At 45.5% G+C, this 20676-nt stretch overlaps 1 protein-coding gene and 1 long non-coding RNA gene across 4 annotated transcripts in view; both read left to right on the top strand.

The window, feature by feature from the left end:
• ATPSCKMT (ATP synthase c subunit lysine N-methyltransferase) overlaps positions 1–439 on the top strand; it is a 203714-nt gene extending 203275 nt beyond the window's left edge. For all 3 annotated transcript variants that reach the window (XR_009257650.1, XR_009257649.1, XR_009257648.1), the window contains one exon: positions 326–439. The gene's annotated coding sequence lies outside the window, so the exon portion shown is untranslated. The remainder of the gene's footprint in view (positions 1–325) is intronic.
• A 1141-nt stretch (positions 440–1580) lies between these two features.
• LOC131503827 (uncharacterized) overlaps positions 1581–20676 on the top strand; it is a 38819-nt gene continuing 19723 nt past the window's right edge. Inside the window, exon 1 of the long non-coding RNA XR_009257634.1 lies at positions 1581–1633. This is a non-coding gene — a long non-coding RNA (uncharacterized LOC131503827). The remainder of the gene's footprint in view (positions 1634–20676) is intronic.

The following is a 20676-nucleotide window of genomic DNA, read 5'->3' as shown; positions in this document are numbered from 1 at the left end:
ACTAAGTATGATTTCTGTTAGTTTATTTTTTGCTTAAGCCCCTGTCCCTCAAGAGCGCCCACAGCAACTTTCTTAAAACAAAAAGGAAGGAGTTGTACCTCTTGTGAGATTTCAGGGAGAGTGGCCACAAATAAATTATTCATGTCAGAAAGGGAAATGTAGCAATGATCTTGTTAATAGCGGCGCTGGGAGAAACCAGCCTCCAGATAGCCCACGAGCCATGGTTCACGCGCCAGGAACCGCGATCTTGCCACGGCCACCATCTTTCCTTATCCGAGCAGGTCAGATTCTGACGATGAGCCAACACTTTCTTGATTCTGCACAGATTTCAGGCCCTGGACAACAACAGCAGAGAAGCACAAATGTCCAAACACAGAGCACAAAGTCCTGTTAACCAACACCGTCACTGGGAACCCTTGCCGCCTTAGAACTCGACAATTTATGTCCGATTGTTGCTCGTCCTAGTATATCTTAACATTCTTAGAACACCAATAAGGCAAGATAAAAACAAAAATAAAAAACAAAAAATGAGAAATAAAATCTTTGTTTTTACTTACTTCTTGCATTGAAATTAGCCGACGACCCAAGGTCTGAAAGTTGTCACCCTTAAAACTCAGACAAGATTTGCCTATACGATATTGTGATGTAATAAGAGTTATATCCTTGGTCTTTATCTCCAATTCTTGGCACAGACCTCCTAGGATCCCTAGAATTTAAGAGTGAGAGGAGCATCTCCCATGATTCATCATAAAGCCCTTTCAACCAGACCTGAGTTTATACTATTAAGGTGACTGTGGAGGATGGGGCTGGTTGCCAGGGAAGCCAAGCCTGGGATTAGAGGGGTAGGACTTTGAGCCATACCCCTGATCTCCAGGGAATGGAGAGGGGCTGGAGATTAAGCTAATCACCAGTGATTAAGAATTTAATCGATCAGGGGCGCCTGGGTGGCGCAGTCGGTTAAGCGTCCGACTTCAGCCAGGTCACGATCTCGCGGTCTGTGAGTTCGAGCCCCACGTCAGGCTCTGGGCTGATGGCTCGGAGCCTGGAGCCTGTTTCCGATTCTGTGTCTCCCTCTCTCTCTGCCCCTCCCCCGTTCATGCTCTGTCTCTCTCTGTCCCAAAAATAAATAAAAAAACGTTGAAAAAAAAATTAAAAAAAAAAAAAAAAAAAAAGAATTTAATCGATCATACCTACATAATGGAACCCCCACAAGGACCCGAAACCACAGGGCTCAGAAAGCTTCTGTGTTGTTGAGTACATCAAGTTGTGCCCAGAGAGGGGTTGGAAGCCTCTCTCCCTCCCTCCCCCTTACACATTGCCCTGTGCATCCATTTGGCTGTTCCCGAGTTGTATCCTTTATAGTAAACCTCCAAATAGTAAGTCAAACACTCCAGAGTTCTGTGAGCTGTTCCTAGCAAATTATTGAACCTGAGAAGGGGGTCATGGGAACCCTTCATTTATAGCCAGTCTGTTGGTCAAAAATGCCAGAGGCTAAGACTTTCGGTTGGTGTCTGAAGTGAGGGCATTCCTATGGGACTCAGCCCTTAATCTGTGGGGTCTGGGCGGATGCCAGGTAGTTAGAATCAGCCTTTTCACCTTCTGAATCTGCTTCTTTGAATTCTCTCCTTCTCAGGTAGGTTGTCCATGTGTTGTCAGAGGTTGCTGCCGGCACACCTGGGCTCATGTCTTCCCGGTGATGATGCTAGCAATCCGTGGAGGGTGTCTCCTTTCTGATGATTCCAGCCATGTCCCTGTTGGGGGAGGGGGACCACTTTCTCTGGCCCAAGTGGCTGTGTCTGTCCCTGAAGTAATCACTGTGGTCAGGGGCTTGTGTTTCCTGGAGGGACCAAGCCTGAGTCATAAGTCTTAAATACGTTGGTTGGAAAGAGTTTCTCACAAGGGGGTTTCATTACTGGAAGAAATTGGGGGGGGGGGGGAAGGGAAAGGGCAGGGCGGATAAAAGCTAGAATTACCACAGTCCATCCCAGCAACCTTCCAGAATGAAGCGGGAGGCAGCCTCGAGCATCCCCATCTTTGAGTTTCTTTACTCAAGCCGCTGGACTCACTGGTTTCATGCCTTTCAGTATTTTCTATGATGAAAAACGTGATCAAGAGGGCGCCCCTCATCAACATCTAAGTGACTCTTTCACACGTCTATACCCTGGAGACATTCTTCATGATGTAGTTGAGGTTCAATACTCACATTTCTCATGTTTGGAGTCCATTAAACCCATTTAAAGTCGAACAGCAAGCCCTCGCGAGGCTCAGGCTGTAGGGCCAGTGGTGATATGTAGATATGTCACCACAAAACAGGGAGCATCATAGGGTGTGCAGTCACCACACCTGGTAATTGAATGTTATTTTGGGTTTGAGCCGAAGATACTCTTGAGCCGAATTGCATAGAGAAGCAAAAAAATTGATTGTCAACAAATTCATGGCTTGGATGTTATTACTCAGAATAAATTGCAAGGGGAAAATGGCCTTTATGAGGGTGTTGATATATTTTTAATAGAAAATCTCCATCCCTGATAGAGTAGATTACAAATGTTTCTAAGGAAAACCGGAACAGTAGGTTTATCATATAAGTGCTTTCTGCTGGTCTTAGTAAATTGAGTTCCTTCACTGCCAGGAAACTGATAGTATTTATAAACAAGAGACTCAAACACCCTCTCTATCACTGAGATTTTAGGCCATTTACATACTGTGCCATCATTTTTAATTACTAGGAAAAATGATGTGCAAGAAAACCAACTATTAGAGCTCTGTTGTAGAGATGGAGAGGAAGAAATCATCCTCTCGAAATGTGTGTATTTTTAATGCTTCCCTTAGAGTGTTGGCCTAGCCATGAAGTGGTTTGTGTGGGCACAGCGGTCTCTGATCTTGTTCTCCCTTTCACTGGAGATTGGTTTAGACCCTGTGGCTGCCGTGGGGTGAACCACGTCTGTTTACACAGGCTGGAGGGGCCGGCAGAAGAAGCGGGAGTCAGTCTGATGTTCCTGGGGTGAAGGCAGGCAGCAGTCTATAGCGTCCGTTATCCTGTGTCCCACGCTGTGCGGAGGAAATGGATGGAGAAGATGAAGTCCTGGGGGGCGGGGCAGCAAGGAGGCATCACTGTCTCATCTTATGCCCCAGGGCTTGTCTGAACTGGAGCAAGAAAGGAAAGTCAAGTGTGATGAGGGTTGGAGAAACCCATCTGGAAAGCAGGCAGAGTGAACGGAACGGGACCCTCCTGACCACTACTTGACTTCTCTAGACACCTGCTGAAGGGGACATTAGCGCTTCCGACTCAGAAATGGCACCGAAACCAGGAAGTTCTTTCCCATTTCTGGGTACAGAGCAGTGAGTCACATCACACATCCAGGCTGAAGTAAGTCTCGTGACACGCTGTCTGCCAGGCACACTCAGGACCTCTGTCTACGACAGTCGAATAGAGCTTCTCGTATAGAATTTTATGAAGGCGGACGAAGGGATGTGTTGAGGGCCGCTACACTCTGGAGTGAGACAGATGGATAGAGACGGGTAGACATAGCTATATACATAAATAATTTATGAGATAGAGTAATAGACACATGTAATTTATTAATATATGCAATACATGTAATGTATTGTTCTCTTACATGTATAATGTGACTATTAACACGTTACATGTGACATTAGTACACAAAACACAATACAGTTTTACTAATACATCTCTATCATCGATACTAGATTATGTGTGATGTGTGTGTTGCTCAACGTGTTTATTTGCTGAGACACACAAGCAGTGCAGTGGGATGTGCCGTCCAGCTTTGTGCCTCCTCGGGCAGTGAGTTCATGGCCTGTGTTTTGGGAGGAGCTCCTCTTCTGGCCCTGTCTGGGTTGGGGGGCTCTTCCCAGGTTCCGCTGACCCTCCTCTGGGCCCCATGGCCACCTGGGCTGCAGTTTGCTCCCTCCGTTTGTCAGGCCCTGATGACTTCCGGCAGAATATTAGCAGTCTCTGCTTAGGTGACATGTGCTTGGTAGTAGATTTTCCCGGAAACTCTCCTTTCCCTCCCTGTGTCTCCAAAGCGCCAGGAAGGGACGATACCAGCCCACAGAATACAAGGACCTATGCTGGGAGGGCCTGGTTCTTCCCCTTGGTATGGTCGTTTAAACTCCGGTCTGCGTCATCTTATTGTGTTGACTTGGGGCGACTCCTGAACGTCCTCTGGAGGCAAGTTCATTTTTTCCAGAATGAATCCCGTGATTAACACAGAACCTGCCTGGTCCTGTATGTCCCATTCTCTGCTGGGCCTTGAGGTCCACGAATCCCTGACTCGTGAGCACGGGAAGGGCTGAAGGGTTTGGGCCAGGACCGTCTCCAGACTGCCTCCACTCCACAGTGGCAGTGTGGCTTTGGTGCAGGCGGAAGGTTCAGTGTCCTCTGCTTCTGCCCTCTGGCCTGTTGGCTCCTGTGGTCCTCCCCAGCGCGGCCACCTCTGAGTGCTCTGAAGGATCCCTGGGCACCCCTTCCTCTTCACCGTGGCTGGGTCCAGTTCTCTCGCTGTGTGTTCAGTTCTCTCTCTCTCTGCTCAGTTCTGTCGGCGGCTGGCGTTTCTCTGGCTTCTCGGCTTCACGGGGCCCCGTTTTCACTCTGAGAGAGGTGGGTCGTGTGCCAGAATCTGCTTTGTGCTGGGGGAGTCCTGGGGCCCCAGCTGTGGGTCCGCCGGCCATAGCTCCTCCTGTCTACGACCTTGTATGGTTTCACAGTGTTTTGACTGTATATAAAACCCCTCTACGGAGCACATTTTTACTAGCTGCTGAAGAAAATGTCCCACAGACTCTCTATGTAATGCAATATTATTTCCTTGGAAGCATGTTCATTTTAGGGCGAGAGACTGCAGAAGGGTGGCTGGTATTAATTTGTGATTTATCTGTCTCTGGGAAAAATTAGGAAAATGGCCTTGTCTTTGGATCAGTTGAGGCTTATTTAATCTTTAGTCAAAGAATCTCCCTGTATTAGTTTCCCAGGGCTGCCGTGACAGATTACCACAAACTCAGTAGCTCAAAATGATAGAAGTTTTATCCTTTCACAGAAATCAAGTGTCGGCAAGGCCACGCTCCCTTTGAAGTCCCTGGTTGCGGGGGGCCCTTCCTTTCCTCCTGCAGCTTCTGGGGGTTCCTGCCCTTCCTCGGTCTGTGGTGGTATCACCCCCATCTCTGCCTCCATCATCTCGTGCCCTCTGTGTCTTCTCCTCTGTCTCTTACAAGGACGTGTACCATTGGACTTAGAACCACCTGGTTAATCCAGGATGATCTTATCTCAGGTCCTTAATAACATTTGCAGGGGCGCCTGGGTGGCTCAGTCGGTTAAGCGTCCAACTTCGGCCCAGGTCATGATCTCACAGTTTGTGAGCTCTAGCCCCGCGGCTCTCTGCTGTCAATGCAGAGTTTGCTTCCGATCTTCTGTCCCCCTCTCTATGTCCCTCCCCTACTGGTTCTCTCCCTCCCTGTCTCTCTCCTTCTGTCTCTCAAAATAAAGAAACTTAAAAGAACACATTTGCAAAAGCCCTTTTTCCAAGTCAGGCCACATCCCGAGGTTCCTGGCGGACTTGTCTTTGGGGAGACTACTGTTCAACCCCCTGGAGCCCCTCTTCCTATGGAGGTTTCTCCTCAGGGGGTGCACATTTTTTTTTTTTAAATCAGAAAGCAGATCTTTTCAATAACGTGTCTCTCGGGACAATGATTCGCAGACAGTAGACCATGACCGACAGCGTCGGCCTCACCCGGGAACTTGTTAGAAATGCAATATCCCAGGCCCCATGCCAAACCTACCAGAAACCGGCCCTGTGGCCCAGGAGTCTGTTTCAACAGGCCAGCCAGGGGATCCTGCTGTGCTTGAAGTTGGAGAATCTCTGCCGGGTGCCTTCAGAGGGGACCCACACCTTCTCCAGTACTGTGTTCCAGTACCCTGACTAGCTGGGCTGGCCAGGAGAACTCACAGCTCCCTGGGGCCGGAGGGCTCAGCCCTGTTCTCCCGCTTCCCCCACCTCAGGTGGAGCTGTGAGCCCCGAGAAGCTCCTGACACCGCACTCCACCCCCATCTTCTGGTGAAAGCTAAAGGGCCACTTGCCTGGCCTGAGGAAGAGGCATTACTACCCGCCTTGGCCCCCCTGGCAGAAGCAGGTTCTCAGTGACCCTGTGCTCGAAGGGCCCTTTGAGAGTGTTACAGGTTGAACTGTGTCCCCCTCAGATTCATTTGTTGAACCTTGACCTCAGATTGTGACCTCATTTGGAGATAAGGTCGTTGCAGATGTAATTAGCTAAGGTGAGGCCTTGCTGGAGCAGGGTGGGCCCCTCATCTCGTATGACTGTTGTTTTCCTATAAAAAAGGGGAACTTACGGGGTGCCTGGGTGGCGCAGTCGGTTAAGCGTCCGACTTCAGCCAGGTCACGATCTCGCGGTCCGTGAGTTCGAGCCCCGCGTCAGGCTCTGGGCTGATGGCTCGGAGCCTGGAGCCTGTTTCCGATTCTGTGTCTCCCTCTCTCTCTGCCCCTCCCCCGTTCATGCTCTGTCTCTCTCTGTCCCAAAAATAAATAAAAAACGTTGAAAAAAAAAAATTTAAAAAAAAAAAAAAAAGGGGAACTTGGACCCATAGACAGATATATACCCGGGGGGGAGGGGATGCGAAAGATTGCCGGCAAATCCCCAGATGCGAGGAGAGGGGCACACAGCAGACTCTTCCTCACAGGCCTCAATGGGAACCAACTTGCCCGCACCTTGATCTTGGACCTGTAACGTCCCGAACTGTGAGACAATATATTTCGGTGTTGAACCCCCCCATGGTCTTTGGTACTCTGCACGGTCGGCCGAGGAAACCAAAACAAGAAGCGTTTAGGGTTAATTTTCTTTTGTGAGCTGGCCTGAGTTCTGAACAATTAACTTCAAAAGAACTTTTTGAGCACAACTCATTTGTCAGTTGGGAACTGCCTCACAGCAAAGCAAAAGCTCTATGTCATGTTGACAATTATTTGGGACACGCAGTTCTCAGTTCCTGAGAGTGTTCAAGATGATATTTTTAGTGAGTTTTAACTGATTGTGGTATCTTAAAACGGTTGTCAGAAGAATAATGTTTTAGATTTTATAGCACTTTTGACCTTCTTCTTCTTCTTTATCTTTATTTTCTTTTGGAATTATCCTTTATAAATGTTTTTTTCCCCTTAGAATCTCTCATTTGTTCAGAACTACAAATCAACACAATTAGATATGAAGGACTCAGCTGAAAATAAAAGCAAATTAATGTATATGTTGGAGGAACATTTTGTGCCATTTTTCTCTTCCAATTAGCCCAATTAGTCAGTGACATCTAGGACTGGTCTTCCAGAAAGAATTACGGGCCAGAAGTCCCGTTCTCCACTTTAATGAGTTCTTCCAAGAGAGCCGGTCATTCTGCATAAATTGATAAGTACGAGATGTCCTGGGTAATAATTCCAAGTGTTTATGCTGCTCTTCCATTGTTCATTAATTTTTGTCAGGTAAACTTAAGGCTTTAAAAATGTGAAAGAGGTAACAATTCATTGGTGATGTGAAACTGCCAAAAAAGGTTACGGTTCTCTAACATCGGACATTTTTTTCCTCCTGTACCTCACAACGTAGGCCGTATGGCACGCGAGCGTCCACACACACACACACACACACACGCGCGCGCGCGCGCGTGCGCGCACACATTTCTTACTCTGATTCCTAAGTGGGCAATGTTAGGGGAAGCCAATGGAAGAGTCAAAGTCTCTGCAGTCGGTACTCATTCAGTAGATGCCACGCCGCCTAGATTCTCCTCCTGAGAATAAGCGTGTATCTATTTCATGACCAGGAGAATCTGGAACTAAAAATGATGATAATGCTCTTCAACAACCTGGTATTTGGAGCTCTCCTTAATGCGAGGAAAAGTACAAGGAAGCATCTTCGTAAAAGAGAACTACTTTGAAGTGGTGCCCGCGTGTCTAGCCCTTAGCAGCCCCCAGGTTCAAATTGAAGTCACATTTTCTTTAACTCTCAGAGTGATACTATTTCAAACTTCCCCCTGCAGGTGCCTGCCCCCCTGAAGCAATCTCCTGGGTATTTGGGAGGCTTCTGTGGATTTGGGATGGGCTCTCTCATGACCTTTATCCCCAGCCTCAACTTCTCGGACTAGCCTACGGTCCTTGCCACCAGTGGCCCATGTGGAGAGTCCCCTCTGGTGGACACGGGCCTCCGTCTTTTGGTGAAGGCTAAAGGGCCTGTACTCCACCCTGAGAAAGGGGTATTACTGACCGCCTTTGCCTCTCTGTCTCCAACGTAAATCAAGCCCTTCCATTTAGAGCCCACAGTTGAAATCGGGCTGCGTTGGTAAGGTTCCACTGAATGTCTATGGGTAAATGATGGAAAGTACGATACCAAGAATAGTTAACAATGGTTATGAGATGTGGTTTTCAGAGGGAAGTCACCTCCCCACCCCACCCTCCCCATGCATTATATGCACACATTCAAAGTCCATCCGCTACAAGGTCGAAGAGAAGATGGTGTTCCCTTTCACCTCATTGTAAACTTCATCTCTGAAGTCTGCATTCTGTGTTCCCGTATCTCCCTCTTCCCAGGGGAAGGGATGCTGGGAATGTACACTCATCCTAACAGAAACTGCTCATGTCTCACTCCAAGGGGCCCCAAAGATAATCATTTTGGAAGAGGACAGTTCAACGCCAGGATATTCACCAATGTTGAGGGTGGTTCATGCAAATAATACCAGCACACGTGTTAACAGTCCTATGCAGCTTTCGCCTTGCCAAGCCGAATTTACTTCCTTGTATAGTCCAGACTCCAGCATTAGGGAAAGATCCATGTCTTCACAATTTTCTTGAAGTTCCAGGTCTCAAGTTAGAGGATCCAGGGTTTTATTGGGAAAGATTGACATAAATTCTTGATAAGCTATAGTTCTTTCTAAAATTCTTAACCAAATCATGACTGACTTCTTTCCTTTCTTCTTCCAGTGAGAAGTCAACAGTGAGAAGTACGATTCAAACTCAGTCCTTTAGAATCTAGTTTTGCACCAGGTCACCTCACAGTTTTCCCTTGGAACCATAGGTAGGAACTCACTCTATATCTGAGGAGTCAGAAGGATGTGTTCAAACAAATGAGCCACCCCCTAGCTTGTTCCTTTTGAGAACGTTCTACAGTTCTAGAAACCTCAGAGTTGAGTTTTGCATAGGCCACCTTCTTACACAAATATCAAGGGCTGTATTGCACAGACTGTGTGATCTTAACAAAAATCTTTTCAGATAGGTGAAGGGTCAATTTTTAATTTCCTGAAGCTAAACTGAAGACGAGAGCATTTAAAATTGTACTTGGCCAGGCTTTATGTCTGGAATTTCAGGGTGTGTGCTCCAGCCTTGGTTGGCGCTGTTCTCCGTGATACCTCCTGGGCATTTTAACGTTCAAAAGTCCTAAATCCTGAAGAGGATGAGTGATATACTAATTCTGTGTGTGGATAGTGCTTTGCATTTCATTGTAGAGCCGTGTCGTCCTCCCAGTTTTATGTGGCTTGTCCATGCTTCCTCCCCGGAAGAGTTTAGTTCCCTTCAGGAATACTCATGAGTCACCGTGTTAATGATGGTAGCAGGCTCAAGAGGCTTCAGAGATGAGAGCCATGGTCTCTGCAATGACTCATGGAATGATAGCAAAGGCAGATTTACAAACAAATGAGCATAACACAGAATAAACACTGTAATAGTGGGATGTATACGTTATACAGCAAAGCATATGGTGGCATTCTGCCTGGCTAAGTTTGAGTGAAAGCTAAAAGGAGGAAGTTTTTCCTTTTTCTTTTTTAAATTAGGAAGATGAGAAGATCTTCCTAAATTAGTAGGGGAAGCTTTTCTAAACATGGAGAATATGAGCGAAGGCCTGGAAATATCTGAGAAGGAGCAGACTCCTCTGTCTAGATTGGAAGGTGGAGAGGCTGGAAAGGTAAACCAGGGCCATTTTCCGAGGGTCTCGAATGCCACGTTAAGGAGGGTTTGCCTTATTCGATAGGTGATGCAAATTCTCAGGTACTTAGGAGTCTGTGCAGCAGAGAGGACCAAGAAAATATGTGCTTCCTCTCTCAGGATGTGGAGGTCTCACTGAGAAGGGGCTGCAGGAAGGGCCACGCAAATGGTTCTCTAATGCAGTAGGAGCGGAAGTAAAATTGGGCTTCCTCATCAGACAGCGGGACGTGTGATTCTAGGCTGAAGGCAATGGGGAGAAGCTAGTTCTTGTGTGGATCCGGATCATCAGCATAGAAGTGATAAGTAAATTTATGTGCTACGAGAAGCGTGTTGACATAAATTCAAGGAATAGTAATATTTATGAGGTGTCAAGAGGAAAACTATCATGGCAGAGACCAAAAGGGGGTAGTGAGAGATGGAAAGGCCAGCTTCCTGTGAGGTGATAAGGTGGGAGATGGTGGAGGGAGGGTTTCAACAAAGAGGAAACAATCAACTGTAGGAGAGGTCCGGGAAAGCAGTGCCAGAAAACCATCCACTGGATTTGGCAATTAAAAAACGAGGCGCTTCTTCCGAGGTGGAATGATTTTGGGGGAGGGAGAATGGCAGGGGTCGAGAACAAAAGGGCAGAGGAATGTTGAGCTTCCAGTTGGAGACAATCGTTTCATGAATATTTAATAGTACGAATGCATATGTACTAAGGACTTATGTCTATACTCATCAATTACTCTGAGCTAATTATGTGATCTGAGCAACATAAAAATCCCTCCTCCCCCTCTTAAAATAGCCTCCCTCCTCTAGACTCTGGCAGTAGGCATACCTCTGCTCATTAGCTGGGGCCAGTGTTTGAAATGGTACTGGTGTGTAGGGTAAGAAACACCTCTCTTAAAATTGTGAAAGACCCTATTCTCAGAGAGTGAAAAACTCGTAACTCTGACATAACCTGCGTATTCATTTGCTGGGGCTGCCATAACAAACTACCCAGAGGGGGTGGTTTAAACAACAAAGATTTAATTTCTCACAGACTTCTCTGGAGGCCAGAATTCTGAAATCAAGATGTCCTCGGGGCTGGTTCCTTCTGAGGAATGTGGGAGACTGTGGTAGGGCTCTCTCCCTGGCTTGTAGATGGCCGTCTTCTCCTGTGTCTTTGCATGGTTTCCCAATGTTCATTTGTGTATCTGTGTCCAAATTCGGTTTTGTTTTTTTTTTTAAGTTTATTTGAGAGAGTCAGAGAGAGTGTGAGTGGGTGAGGGGCAGAGAGAGGAGAGAGGGAGAATCCCGAGAGGCTCTGCATGGTCAGCACACAGAGCCCGATGCGGGGCTCAAACTCATGATACTGTGAGATCATGAGCTGAGCTGAATTCAAGAGTCAGATGCTTAACTGACTAAGCCACCCACGTGCCCCCAAATTCTGTTTTTATATAAGGACACCAGTCATATGGAATTAGAACCTCATTTGAAATAATCTCATTTTAACTTACTCTTTAAAGACACTATCTCCAAATATAATCATATTCTGAGGTGCTAGGGTCAGGACTTTATCATATGAATTTTGGTGACATAATTCAGCTCAGGGCATCCATCTTATGCAATAATCTGTAGGTGAGTATTTGGGGAGTTTTAGACACACTTAGAACCAGAGGCAGATTATTAACATGGGCCCAGGGAACGAGAGTGGGAAGCAGGGCCTTTCCTGTGTGGGGACTTCACTGTCTGCAGGACAGGATGCCTGGAGCAGCAGACATGGTTTCATCTCTTTGAAAGGTTTGTCTGTATCCTGACGACTTGATGTCACTATCCATAAAATCATTCCACAATCTCCTCTTGTCCTCACTGCGTGCTCATCAAACAGTTTTTTATTTATAATTTGACTGTGTTGGAATCTTCAAGGAGGTGAGAATGTGCTGACCACAAGAAGTGAGTCTCATGGTGAGTGAAGAGTTCTTTTTAAATTTTTTTTCAAGATTTTATTTTTAAGCAGTCTCTACATCCAATGTGGGGCTCAAACCCACAACCCTGAGATCACCCTACTGACTGAACCAGCCAGGTGCCTCAGTATAGAGTTCTTTTGAGGTGAATTAAGAAACCATTGTTCTCATGTATGGATCAGCCTCTTGAGGACAGCTGGAGCCAGTCCCTGGGAGACGTCCGGTGCCTGGCAGAGCTGGGGACCAAGTCACCTTCCCCAATGCTCTTCTCCCAGAAGTCTGGGCTCTGCCTGGTCTTCTCAGACAGCTTCTGTGGCTCTCTTCACTGCAGACGCAACACTTATGAATCCTTTTCATAAAGGATCTTGTGGGAGGACTTTGAACCATTTGCTAAAATTAGATTTTTGGATTACTGATGGCTTTTTATTACCCATATGCTGTCTGTCTCCTATTGCCACAAGTAATGGAAATGCGAGGGTAACTTGGCAGTGTTACTCAGTGTTATCCATCATTGTGTATTTCCATGGTCTTTTGTGGTTTTGTTACTTTATGGTGGCATCTCATCAGACCAAGACCTCTCCCAAGAAATCGCTTGTTAAAAAAAAAAAATCATTGTTATAGCCACTGTGTGTGTGTGTGTGTGTGTGTGTGTGTGTGTAGAGTGGCTGTTGTTGGAAATGCCTACATTCAAGATGGCCTTTCTTCCCCTCCCCCACAGGTATTGAGCGTAGGATTCTCTTGCCCTGAGCAAGTGCAGTTTCTCTCTCTCTCACTCATGCTTCCCTTTCTCATTTACCTTAAGGGGGTCTTGTGCCCTGAAAGTAATTTTTGTGTTCAATAAGCCTGACCCATAAATCCACTAGGAGTTATTAATGTTCTTATGACTTCTGCACAGACAGTGGCTGTATCTTTGACCTATGATTCAGTAGATATCTTCTGAATAGTAGAAAACTGGAATTGCAGAGGTGAAATATTTATATACTTTCCTTCACCCAAGATTTCAAGGACGAATAAGAAGGTGGATACATCCTGAAAAAAAGTCTAAAGGGCAATGGATATGAGCTACTTAAAGAGAATAAAGAAGCTAATAGGATGTCATTAATGATTCCTTTGAAGAACTAAAGGTATAAGATTGTTTCTGTGCATTGTATTAGTAAATTTTTGTACTTTCAATATTAAAATACCTTTTGATTCTATCAGTCAGGGTTCTCCAGTATATGTGTGTGTGTGTGTGTGTGTGTGTGTGTGTGTGTGTGTCTGTATGTGAGTGTGTGTGTATACTGCCAAGTTCAAAATTTGTAATTCAAGTCTGAAGGCCATCAGGCTGGAGACCCAGGAAAGAGCTGAGTCAGGTCATGAACCTGAAGACTGTCATGCTATTAGGGGAAGAGCGGATGATGTCATAACTCAAGTCTGAAGGTTGTCTGCTGGAAGAATCCTTTCTTATTCCAAGGGAGTCAGTCTTTTGCTCTGGTAAGGACTTCATTTGGTTGGATAAGGCCCACCTACATTATGGAGGGAAACCTGCTTTAGTTAAAGTCCACCAATTTAAACGTAAATGTCATCAAAAAAACCCTACAGAAACATCTAGAATAATATTTGATCACATATGTGGGCACCATGTTCCAGCCAAGTTGACACCTAAAATTAACCATCACAGGAATATTCTCTGAAAGTATTAAAGCATTTTTATTGCAATTATATAGATAGTAGCCTTTTTTATTTTTGACAGGCTGGTTGACTTCTCCTATATAAATAGCAAAGAAGGGACAGTCCATGGTCAGGTGGAGTAGAATCAGGCAGAATGCCTCCTTTCTAGTTTTTTAGTGAAGTTTGAATTTTAGAACCCTTTTGGGGCACCTGCTTGGCTCAGTCAGTTAAGAGTCCAACTTCAGCTCAGGTCACGATCTCACGGTTCATGAGTTTGAGCCCTGCGTCGGGCTCTGTGCTGTCAGTTCTGTCAATGCAAAGCCTGTTTCAGATCCTCTGTCTCTCTCTCTCCCTCTGCCCCTACCCTGCTCTCTCTCTCTCTCTCTCTCTCTCTCTCTCTCTCTCTCGCAGATAAATAAACATTTAGAGCCCTTCTGAATGCATGCATTCAGTGTACGTCCACAAAGCATGCATGGCTGTGTCTGTGTGTGTGCTCAGCTTCACCTAAGCCTTTAGAAAACTTTGGTTTGGATTCAAGGGCACTTATTGGGAAGAATAACCATTTGGGTGATGATGCCATCTTATGTCAATTTGAACTTGAAAAAAATGACATTGTTCTAGAATCTGTAAGCTTCAACATTTGTATCAGTAATTTGAATGAAGATAGGCAGGTGTGCCTTGTAACTTTTTGATATGCTGAATCTGGACTGGACAGATTCAGTCACTGGACAGTGGGAAAATAAGACCATAAGTGAGCGTCCAGGATAATGTGGAGAGGTTCAAATGTAGAACTGAATCTAAGTGGAAACTTACAAGAGCACATTAGTGATCCTATTCTTGGCTTCAGAAGCACTTCTGCAAACTGTAGGAAGGTGGGGTTGTGGCTTGGTAATGTGGGACGTGTAAAAAAGACTTAGGAGACTTGAGGTGACAGTGGATTTGGTGAATTGGCCAGAGCAAAGTGGATGCATTGAAGACCTGAGCTGAGTTTGCTCATCAAGTCTGCATTGCCTGCTGGGGAGAGGGCACTGCGCTCACCAGAAAGTCACAGAACAATTGGCTACTTCATTTACTCATAACATCCTTAACTGGCATTGCTAAAAGGGGCTTCCATTTAAAAATTGCTCGAAAGTAGAGTGCTTGGTGAGATATTTCCCTGTGACCTTTCTTGTTACTGTCATGTTATTTAGAAAACCAGCACTCAGAATTTGCTTCCACAGTGGAAGTCTTTATAGTATAAATCCATTTGTTCTGGCAAATGTATCTCTATTAGTATATTTTAGCTTAAATCAATTATATAAGTGCTTCGTAAGAACATTTATTTTGCCCAGTGTTTCACCAGCATCAAGGATTTTAGAAAGTGTTTGATCTTTCTTTTTCTGAAACTCTTACAAGAGTGATGGGCTTACTAAAATTTACAGTGAAGCTAACCTGATTACTCTGAGCTATTTTTAAGAGGATTAGACTATTCAAGGCCAGATGGAGTCTAATCCCATGACTAATGTTTTGGCCAATAGAGTACAATGCTTTTTGATTATGAAAATTGGTTAGTAACCATCTCAGTATGCTCCACCCTTTCCTGCTTATGACAAACAGTACTAAAATGTTTCTCTTGGAACCTGGTTATAGATCAGCTCTATATTCCTGAATTAATCACTGTTTAGTAGGGCAAGTTGCCATGTTGCAGAAGGGACCTAGGGGTAAAGTTCTTTGGCTGTTGACAATGGCGGGTGACTCATTAGAGCCAAATGTTTCCCATTATTTAATCAAGGTCGAATACAGAAAATGGAGTAGGGTTGTGGCGGTAATAATCATCTCAGAGGGATCTGGTCTTTGCCAGGATAGAATTAAGTGTCCAGGTTGAAGTTTCCAAGTGGTTTTTGTGTTTTGCCTAAAAGAAAGCAGCTTACTTGAGTTTATTATCATCAGTGTGCTAAAATTCACAATGGATACAAGTTTTAGGAGAGTGGTTAATCAACATGACTTCTCAAGCAAAAGGGATATCTCACGGATTTGGTAACCAAATTGGTGGTCCCAAAGGCTTTTAGTCTGGTAAAAGAAAATTTGAGGATACTTTTGTACCAAAGGAAATCTGGAAATGTGGCTTCATTAGAAAAATAGCAGATTTTTCTGAGAGATGTTGAGAGTTTATGAAGACAAGAGAATCGAATATTTGAAATCAGGACTGTATTGGTGAAGATAAACTCTTGCTCTGTCCTGATCCTCCATTTCCCCCTACTCGTTCCCTAATTGGATCCTTCACCACTGTTTACTAAGTGAGAGCACCACCAGGTAGCTCAAGCCAGAACATCAGGCATCATCCTTTATACCTTCTTCTTGCAGAATTTTTGTATCCAATCAATGGCTAAGTCCTATTGATTATATTTCCTAATAACCATCCTAGGGGTTCAGAATGAGAATTGCCCCAATATGTGCCATGTTGGCACGCAGATGATTTTGATCTGAAACAATCAAGGCACAAAGAAGCTTTGACCTTCCCCTTGACTGCCTAAAAGAATTTAAATAGAGGACCTGCTCCAGGAAGAGAGCTACCATGTAGATGATTACATTATAACGTGAACCAGGGTGGTAGACAAGGAGGAACTTAGCTGAGGCCTGTTTGATCAAAGTCTATGTCCCATTGTTCTGTATGGCCTAGCAAATGTTTGCTTACCAAACATTCACTCTTTTTCATTTTCCTGTGAATTGTCTTCCTTCCCTTTGAAGTTCCGGACCCCTGCCCCCCCCCTTCCCCTTAGTTCAGGATGACACATATACCTCATTTTGCCTGTCTTTGGACTCTCTCATGTTTATGTGGAGTGCATAATTAAAGTTGATTTTTTCCCCCGTTGATCTGTCTCATGTCGACGTAATTCATAGACCAGCCAGAAGAAAAGTGTTTCCTCCCAGAACCATCCACTTGTCTCTACTCTCACCACCATTTGGGGTGAAGCCGCAATCATATCTTCTGTGGGTTTTAGAAACAGCAGTCAAATTGGCCTCTTTGCCTCCACAAGCTCCCCTTCTCTCCCTTCAACTTCTTCTTGACCCTGCAACAGAGTTGGGTTTTTAAAACCCATTTGACCATGTTGTCCCCCTGTGTAAACCACTCAATGGCTCCCCATTGCTGTGAAGATCTAACCCCATCCTCACTATGACCCATGGGGCCTCCATTACTTGCCCGTTTGCTCCTGTAGCTTCTTCTCTCTCTGTGCTCCATGCTTCTCATTCTCTGCGCTCCATGCTACCCTTGCTTCAGTTTCTTGAACTGAGGCCTAACAACTCAGAGCTTGCATGCACATTTCCTCTGCTTGGATCGTGCTCCTCCTGCTTCTACCTTCCAGACTTTTTCCATGCTGACACCTACTCATGTGTCAGCTCCCAAGGTGACGGCAGCTGCCCAAACTAGCCTTTCCCGGTGCAGCAGTCTGAGCTGCATCTCCTGGCCGTCTGCCCACATAGCACCCAGTACTTTTCCTTTGTGCGTCATTGCGATCAAATCATTGTTTAACTAGTTGTTTGGTGTCTCTCTCACCAGCTAAACTGTAAGCTTCCTGGGGGCAGGTACTGTGTCTGCTGCTATGTTTCCTCTACACCAGAGCTCTGCTTGGACTCACTACCTTGATTTCCTGTTGAATAGAGAAATAAATGGACATTTGGGATGTGTGGTTACTGTGGCAGGGGGAGCTGTCCTACGAGCTAGAGAGCTCAGGAACGAGGAATATATATATATACAGCTTGCGTGGCAGTGCCATGTGAGTGAATGTTAGCCCAGTGCATTTCTACCCTTCAGTCATCCATGGTCCTCTTGGTACATCTCTGCCACGCTGCAATCACTCCCTAAGGAAATGGGTGTTAACGAGCAGAGAGTAGAGAAAAGCAGGCAGGGTCCCTTTCTGGCTTGTGAGTTGTGAAAACTGAGTTTGGCACAGTAAAGAATATATCTGGTCTTTATGGCCAGTTCTTAGTATAAGAGTTCAAAGCCTTTGGAATTTCCTGCATGATGAGAGTGTCTTTTGTTATTGGCAATGAGCCCTTTCCAACCACACTTGAGTTTATGCTAATGAGGTGACTCAAGGTGGGTGGGCCCTTGATATAAGATTAGGCTGGCCCACGCCTGAAAGACCTGGGGTCTGGGAGAGGAGAGGGGCTAGACACAGCTCTGCACATGGCCAGAGTTGTAATAAGATCCCAGTAAGACCCACATATTGGTATGGTGTGGCAATGGCGTGCCCTGACTCCCTGGGAGAGGTCATGGGAACTTTACATCTGTGACCCACCCCCGGCCAGTTATTGTCCCTTGCATCCCTGACATCTGGGTGTTTCTGAGTTATGTCCTTTAGTAAAACCCTAATAGTAAGTGCAGTGCTCTCCGTGAGCTCCTTGACTTGTTTTTGCAAGTTCTTGAACCTGAGGGGGTCACGGGATCCTCCGAATTTGTAGCCAGTCAGCGTGGGCAGCCCTGAAACATACACTTGCCATCTGAAGTGGGGGTGGTCTTATGCAAATCTTTGCCCTTAACCCACGGAGTCTGCCCCAGCTCTGGGAGTTGAGCTGAATGGCAAGAGATCCGGCTGGTGTCGGAGAATTGGTGTCGGGACAATAAGAGAGAAGATTTAGGGCAGCGATCCCAGCAGATTTCCCTTCCTTTAGGGCCAGGACCACTGTCGTGGGGAAGCAGTGGGGCACAGATGTAGGTGGACCCCTGAAAAGGGAGCCCCAGTGCCCTGCCTTCCTAAGGTAAGTGCCATCAGAGTCAGACCCCTCAGGTGGTTTTGTAGGACATGAGAGCAGAGCAGCCTGTGTCTCCAGGTAGAAGATCCCAGGAAGGGGCTACCTGTCCCATGAAGACCTGAGGAAATTTCTCAGGTTTTACTCTAGGCGGTGGGAGCCGCCTGAACCTGGGGCTGCTGGAAGGACATGGAAGGAGCAGGAAAGAGCCAGTGTGCTCACGAGGTGGAAAGTCAGATCACAAGGGGCTTTGGGGAATTGAGGGTGTGGGCGGGCTCTAGGGAATGCACATTTTAACCATGTGTGTGCATGAGTTTGTGCGTGCACATGTAAACCCTACGTCTCCTATCATTCTCTTGCTAAAATCTCTCAGTGCCTAATGCTTATATAATTTATGTCAAAAGCAGAATTGGAATCACATTTACCTACGTGTATTATTATTTTGCAGTTTGATCTTTTGGGGCAGGAAGAATATCGGTCCCCCAAAGAGGTCCATGTCTAATCCCAGGAATTTATGAATGTTATCCTATCCGACAAAAGGAACTTTCTAGATGTGATTTAGTTAAGGATTTTGCGATGGAAGGTTATCCTAGATTATCCGGGTGGGTCCAGTGCAATCACAGGGGTCCTTATAAGAGGGAGGCAGGAAGGTCAGAGTCAGAGGAAGTGTGATGACAGAAGCAGAGGTCAAAGAGAGAGATTTGAAGATGCTACATGCCTGGTTTCGAAGCTGGAGGGAGGGACCACGAGCCAAGGAATACAGGTGGTGTCCAGCCTCCAGAACTGCAAGATAATACATTTGTCTTTGTTGTTTTAAATCACGAAGGTTGCAGTCATTTGTTACAGCAGGAAGAGGACATTAAAGCAATCTTTCACTTAAAATATGGGATAAACATTTTCCGTGTCCGTGGATGTATTCCTTTAGCCTCATTTTAATGACTCCCATGGTTTTCCATTAAAAATCTGTATCATAATGTATTTACTGATCATCTATGGCTGGACATTTAGGTTGCTCTCCGATTTCTTTTTTCTTTTTGCTACAGTAAACACCAATGCAATTAATATCCTTGACATATGTCCTTCTGCTCTTCTCTGGTATTTCCTTAGGATCGATCTCTAGAAGTGCAGTTCTAGGAAATGCACATTTTAAAGGTTTGTGACACACGTCTGACATTTGATTTGGGGGGCTGGAGACTTTCCAAGTCCGTTTGTTGATGACTGGGTCCTTCGCTTTCATTTATGAAAGTAGGTCTGCTGAAATGGAGTGTCCCTTTATGTTTGAACCAATCCTTTCTTCTTCCATCTGCAAAGAGGAGAAAAGGAAGATGCTAGAATAGTACCAGAAGGGGCCTGATTTCCCGACAGCCAGTGCGCAGGGTCCTATCCAGGAATACCGTGTAGGCAGCAGAGGCCAACATCTTGCAAGAGTTGAATCCATGAGTCACCCACACTTGAATATACCAATGGATTCTCTAAAATGTTTGCCTCTGTGTGGATACGAATTTGCCCACCGGCTCCTGGGGCTATGTTCAGGGACAGTGTACAATCCTCCGTGGGCACAAGGTGATGGCAACTGAATGCTGAGTGGAGAGGGGCTTGCTGTGAATTCCCAAGAGCATTTGTTATATGTGCTAATCACATCTCTAGACACTATTGCTTGAAAACAAAGACGCTACTAGAGTTAATCAGGGACAAAGGATTAATATGACAAGGGTGTTGCATTGGGAAAAGTGGCGATCAGTCCAGAATTTGAAGGGTTGGGGGTTTTAACTTGGAAATAAATGCAACATAGACACGTTTTTTTGCTTCTAAAATACTAAGGCTAACTCAGAAGTGACCAGGATGCAGGACGAGGAAGAGGGGAGAGAGAAACTCCGGGGGGTGGGAGAACGTACGAAGATGGTAATTTGCCCAGTCTTAAATATGCTAATATGAGTTAGTTTCTCAGGTAACATGTTCTGGCCCGTTATGCCCTGTTATGAATGTCCCTGTCATGCATATTACCCTGGTGTTGTGAATAAGCTCTTTCAATAAGTTTATTATTAATCACCTACGTATAAATGGTATTAGCTGCTGTGCATTTTTAAGTAAATAGCCACAGATACACCCTCAAGGGACTGTTGACCACATACCAAAGAGAGCCTATATTTATAAAAAGCCAAAGAAATAAAAATCTGGATATTTATCTTTGTGTGAAATGTAAAGTTATTTTGGAATACCCAAATTTTGAATGTTTCAGTTTTCTTTTGCATATTTTGGGTATTTGATATGGGGAACATCCGTTTTTCTTGTGTCTCCTCCTTAGGCGAAGCAGACCTGGAGGAAGGGGGTTATGATGCCCGTGCGTCCTGGAACCCCTCTGCTGTAATAACCCACCATGAATTCTGTCCCTG

The sequence above is a fragment of the Neofelis nebulosa genome, chromosome 1 (genome assembly GCF_028018385.1).
Source record: "Neofelis nebulosa isolate mNeoNeb1 chromosome 1, mNeoNeb1.pri, whole genome shotgun sequence".
Taxonomy (NCBI): domain Eukaryota; kingdom Metazoa; phylum Chordata; class Mammalia; order Carnivora; family Felidae; genus Neofelis; species Neofelis nebulosa.
The sequence above is the reverse complement of the archived record's forward strand: the minus strand, read 5'-3'. Positions and strand labels throughout refer to the sequence as shown.